The sequence below is a fragment of the Coregonus clupeaformis genome, chromosome 34 (genome assembly GCF_020615455.1).
Source record: "Coregonus clupeaformis isolate EN_2021a chromosome 34, ASM2061545v1, whole genome shotgun sequence".
Lineage (NCBI taxonomy): Eukaryota > Metazoa > Chordata > Actinopteri > Salmoniformes > Salmonidae > Coregonus > Coregonus clupeaformis.
In genome coordinates, this window is record NC_059225.1 from 9,200,426 (window position 1) to 9,206,467 (window position 6,042).

At 38.9% G+C, this 6,042-nt stretch overlaps 1 long non-coding RNA gene across 1 annotated transcript; it reads left to right on the forward strand.

Moving 5' to 3' along the window:
• LOC121549712 lies at window positions 1-2,191 on the forward strand. Its single transcript, XR_005996859.2, has 5 exons — window positions 1-48; window positions 344-488; window positions 1,000-1,093; window positions 1,189-1,249; window positions 1,410-2,191. It is a non-coding gene; the product is annotated as an uncharacterized LOC121549712 (long non-coding RNA).
• The last annotated feature ends 3,851 nt before the right edge of the window (window positions 2,192-6,042 follow it).

The window sequence follows — 6,042 nt, forward strand, 5'->3', positions numbered from 1 at the left end:
TGGGTGTGTGATAGTCTCTCCTGTAGACAGTTTACGTTACCGTCTAGGGTAAGTATCGACTTCTTCACTATATTTTCTGTTAATTTGAATGTTCAAAATAAATTAAAGGAAATTATTTACAAGAAATTAGATTTAATATGTTCATTGTATTGTTATTCGTTCATGTATTAGCTTCACAACTGAAAGACATACTGTATTTGATATGGGGATGGTTCAATGCAATGTGTTGTGTGAGTTAAGCTACTCTACCAGTAAGTGTGTGTTTGTCCTGTTTCAGCTGATCAGTAGTGTGTGAGTTCTCACATGGCTTGTCCTGAGAACATGTTTTTTCTCATTGTTCCAGATCAGTGGGGGTAAACCAACACAGGTAGCATCTGGACAGAGTTACACCCTCAATGTGACTGTTGGTGATGGAGGACTGTACTACTGTGAAGCAAGAAATAGTCACGGCCTTGGGAAGTCAAAGGAAGTGAAGCTGGCTATTAAAGGTAGAAGCAGTGGCACATTCAATATAACACAACATTAAGAACAATATAGAGATAGATAGATATAATGTAGAAGAGATATACTTGTTTTTGTGGAACAGACCAGATAAAGCATGCCTGCTATATGTATCTAGGCATGATACAGTTGTAGGATCTTAAATTGATTACTATTTTGTTGCTGAGAAGTTTCTTGCACCGCGGGAAATGCAGATAAGCTTTGTGATTTACATAAATTCACAGAACACCTGCACCAAAACATGGTTGTATTAATAGTATTGCACTTTTCATGTAGCCTTATTTTGGCCAGCTAATAGCCTAACCACCAATGGAACAACATTATGGACTAAACGTTCAAATTCTTTTGCTGCAGGATTATTTTGCTGCAACAATACTGGTCAAATTAAGATCTTACATCTGTACATCTACAGTACACGTGTAATTTGTAATATTAGACAATGTGCAAAATGTTTCCTCTTTTTGGAACAGATTACCATAATATGTGCTTTATTTACAGGGCAAGAGGAGCCTGTTAACCCAAAGGTTTATGAGATTATAGGAAAAACCTTGGCGTTGCTTTTCCTTTTCAGCCTGATCGTGTTCTTTGCATGGTAAGAAGCTATTCCCAGCCTCATTGCAAACATATTTATCATGCTGTTTGTGCTTTTGTATATGAAAACCTAAATGATTTATTCTTGTCTTCCAGGAGGAGGAGAACATCTAGACTCTCCAATGGGTTTGAAATGACAGACCGTTCATAGGGACAGGTGGGAATGTTAGAGTCATCTTTTAAAACCCATCTAGAATGTGCATTTAAGGAAGAATTGATTGAATACTGTGTTGTATAACCAACTGTAACTATGAAGTCATTCTTCTTCTGAAGTGTCTGTCCTGACACCTGTTCCTTTCTCTGTGTTCTCTCCTCAGAACTCCCCGGTTGGGACGGTGTGCTCTAACCAGGCCACGGACGGGAGAGGGGACCAGGAACCACCACTTAACTGCCTAGATGGGTTTTATGTACAAGTGAATAAAAGAGGTGCATTTTAAGTATTTTGCCAATGGGTATTAAGTGTTTATGTAGATTAATGTCATTATGTATCAGTTTTCTATTGGTACTTTAGTTACTTTTATATTTGTGTGCTCTTTGATTATCTGCATATTTGTAGAATTTATTTTTAGCCAATTTATTTTGAGTGTTGAGTTCACAGAGCATCCGTTTAATGGGTTCCAGTATAGAGGAACTGCTGAGTTCAACTATCTTACTGAAGGCAGTTTAAGACCATATAAAGTCAATGATGACTGAGGAGAGAAGACACAGTTAGTTGGAGAGACAGTGGTCTGATACAAGACAGGAAGTTGGTGAAGTAAGTCTACGTGACGGCAGAATGGTGTTAACATCTACTAGTCACTGTTTCTCTGCATCTTTTGTGCAGTTACCATAATAATAATATTATCTAAATTAACTTTATATCTATTTAGAAGTTATTGTGTCAGTTTTTATGTTGAGTGTTAAACCAGATGAACAATTGGGACTGAATTCAAGGTTGTTTATTAATTGCACTGTAATCAAAACCTTTACATTCAATTCCCATGAAATCTTTTGGTCTTATTAGTCCAACATTTTACATATCTCATTAAAATGGAATACATTGAGATGTTGTGTCACTGGCCTACACACAACACCATAATGTTTTTAGACATTAAAAAAATTCAAAATGAAAAGCGGAACTTTCTCGAGTCAATATGTATTCAACCCCTTTCTTAAGGCAAGCCTAAATAAGTTCAGGAGTAAGATTTGCATAACAAGTCACATAAGTTGCATTGATTCACTCTGTGTGCAATACTAGTGTTTAACATGATTTTAGAATGACTACCTCATTTCTGTACCCCACGCATACAATTATCTGTAATGTCCCTCAGTCGAGCAGCGAATTTCAAACAGATTCAACCACGAAGACCAGGGAGCTTTTCCAATGCCTCACAAAGAAGGGCACCTATTGGAAGCTGGGTGTATCCCTTTGAGCATGGTGAAGTTATTAATTACACTTTGGATGGTTTATCAATACACCCAGTCACTAAAAAGATACAGGCTTCATTCCTAACTCAGTTTCGCTCGTGGTAATGTGTTTCATGCCATTCCATTTGGACCGTTCCAGCCATTATTATGAGCCGTCCTCCCCTCAGCAGCCTCCACTGATTTCACCATTAGGCCATTGGTGACTTTAAAACAGTTACAAAGTTTAATGGCTGAGGATGGATCAACAACGTTGTTGTTACTCCACAATACTACCCTAAATTACAGAGTGAAAAGAAGGAAACATTTACAGAATCAACATATTCCAAAACATTCTTTCTGTTTGCAATAAGGCACTGAAGTAAAACTGCAAAACGTTTTGCTAAGAAATTAACTATATGTCCTGAATACAAAGTGTTATGTTTGGGGCAAATCCAACACAACACATAACTGAATACCACTATTCATATTTTCAAGCATGGTGATGGCTGCACCATGTTATGTTTATGCTTGTCATCAAGTTTTTTAGGATAAAATAAATGGAATAGAGCTAAGCAGAGGCAAAACGCTAGAGGAAAACCTGGTTCAGTCTGCTTTTCAAAAGACACTGGGAGACAAATTCACTTTTCAGCAGGACAATAATCTAAAACACAGGTCCAAATATACACCAGAGTTCATTACTAAGACAACATTGTACAATCCAGGTGTGCAAAGCTCTTAGAGACTTACCCAGAAAGACTCACAGCTGTAATCGCTGCAAAAAGTGATTCTAACATGCATTGACTCAGGGGTGTGAATACTTATGTAAATTAGATATTTCTGTATTTCGTTTTCAATAAATCTCCAAACATTTCTAAAAACATATTTTCACTTTGTTATTATGGGGTATTGTGTGTAAATGGGTGAGAAAACCAATCAATGTTTTATTCAGGCATTAACACAACAAAATGTGGAATAAGTCAAGGGGTATGAATACTTTCTGAAGGCACTGAGTATACCAAAAATTAGGAACACCTTCCTAATATTGAGTTGCACCCCCTTTTGCCTTCAGAACAGCCTCAATTCATCGGGGCATGGACTCAACAAGGTGTCGAAAGCGTTCCACAGAGATGCTGGCCCATGTTGACTCCAATGCTTCCCACAGTTGTGTCAAGTTGGCTGGATGTCCTTTAGATGGAGGATCATTGTTGATACACACAGGAAACTGTTTAGTGTGAAAAAACCCAGCAGTGTTGCAGTTCTTGACACAAACCGGTGCGCCTTGCACCTACTACCACACGTCGTTCAAAGGCACTTAAACATGTTTGTCTTGCCCAATCACCCTATAAATGGCACACATACACAATCCATGTCTCAAGGATTAAAAATCCTTCTTGAACTTGTCTCCTCCCCTTCATCTACACTGATTGAAGTGGATTAAACAAGTGACATCAATAAGGCATCATAGATTTAACCTGGATTCACCTGGTCAGTCTATGTCATGGAAAGCGCAGTAAGATACTTCTAAATGTTGGTTCTGATCTATCACGTAATACCTACTCATATATCCATTGACAGTGAGTGGTTGCCTGAACTGCATGCAGACAAGTCGTTTCATTGTCATTTCATACATTTTACCCACATATAGGAAAAGCAGTTTCCACAAAACTGAAATGAGCTTGTTAGTCCCTTTTCTGTCAGTCCCACCATATCCCCATCCCCACCATATTGCAGCATCAGCATAGTGTAGTGTCCAATAGTCCATACTTTCTCTCTTCTCTCTCTGAATCATCTGGTCCCTCCACCTCTCAATTCCTGACCCTGTCCTCCAGAGCCTTCAGCTCTCCCTCCACCTGTTGGGGGAGGTTGGCTCTCAACTGCAGGGTAAAGTATGCCCTCGGCTCCTGGGTCTCCTTCTCCCAAAAGTTTGATGAGGTTTTTGTCTAGAAGGGATACAGCTTTTGTCAAAATTGACTTTTACTAGCAGGTTTAGGAGAACATATGCAGCAGGTTCGGATAATTAACGTGGCAGGTTAGGAAAATTAGATTAAGGTAAGAGAAAGGGTTATGGTTAGCTAAAATGCTAAACAAATACAACTTTTGACATCAATTTGACAAAAGCTGTATCCCATCTAGACATTACTGAAAGGGCGACCATGTCCACCATGCCGCTCATGCCCTGCAGGTCGCTGGCTCTCTCCTGTGGAACCCGGGACACTCTTTTCAAGCCACTTCAATAAGAAGTGATTTTGGTAGCAGGTTAGTAGCAGGGCTGGATTACTGAATGGCCCCAGACAGCATATGATAGCAAAATGTGTAGAAAAGCAGGAAATTAGCTTTAAAGCTGCAACATTTTCTGTCAGCTTCATGACAAAATGTGTAGAATAGCATTATAAATCTGTAAATACTTATCCCTGCACCATGGCAAAATGGGTTGAAATGCTCTCTGCACCATGGCAAAATGGGTTGAAATGCTCTTTGCACCATGGCAAAATGGGTTGAAATGCTCTCTGCACCATGGCAAAATGGGTTGAAATGCTCTCTGCACCATGGCGAAATGGGTTGAAATGCAGTAAGTAAAGGGAGGGGGGGTTGTGCCACGGTGCCCCAAATGCCGTAGTCCGGCCCTGGTTAGGAGAGCATTTTCACTAACCATAACCCTTAACTGTAATCCTCCTAACTTGAAAACGACTGAAAACGACGAAAATGTCCATTCCATATCGAAGTGGCGTGAAAAGAGTGTTTCTATGTGGCATCCAGCCCACCAGTCTCTGCTCTGCAAATAGACTTCAAAGAGGAAGGGAAGCAAGAACAACAGGAAGTTATTGAAGGAGAAGTTGAGTGGTGTGTGAGAATCAGTCAGATACAATTACAGTTACTTTGTTTCATACCAAGTCTGTTTTTCAGTTTGAAAAATTATGTGAGAACAATGTGTTTTGTATCGAACTCAAATGTAACTTTCTTTTTCTGTCTTGTGTAAAATGAATAGTGGATTTTGGTTTATGATTTAGCTCAATAAAAAAAAAAAATCCACATACATTCCCATTGAAGCCTGGGAGACAGGGGAGAGGGAGATGGTTATATTACCTAAAGTTTCCTTTATTATATTTATTGATGTTTCAGGGGAGGACTTAGCAATTTGGGGGCCTGTTTCAAAATGCTGTTGAGGTGTTCTTCTACCCCCAAAAAGTCACATTTAATTTAATGTATAGGCCATATAAAGCTGTTGAATCAGTGGATAAAACATAATTTGTCTTTAGAACCATTTCATTTGAAACTGGTGGAACATGATTAAGGCCACCTCTGCAATGTCTCAAGTGACAGAAACAGAAGGTTCATTAGCAGAGCAGAAGGTTCATTGGAAAATGGAAATGTTCTTAGCACTTATTTATGCATACAGTGTTTTCACAGCTGATAAGGACACCCAGTACATAGACTATTCAAGCATCCTGTTATATAAATACTGTAGTATTCTTTTGAAATAATTTCTCATACACTTATTAGGAAGTACGTCACTGATGAGATGTGAGATGTGCCACATGAATTTCAGGACTTTAGTTTGTCAGA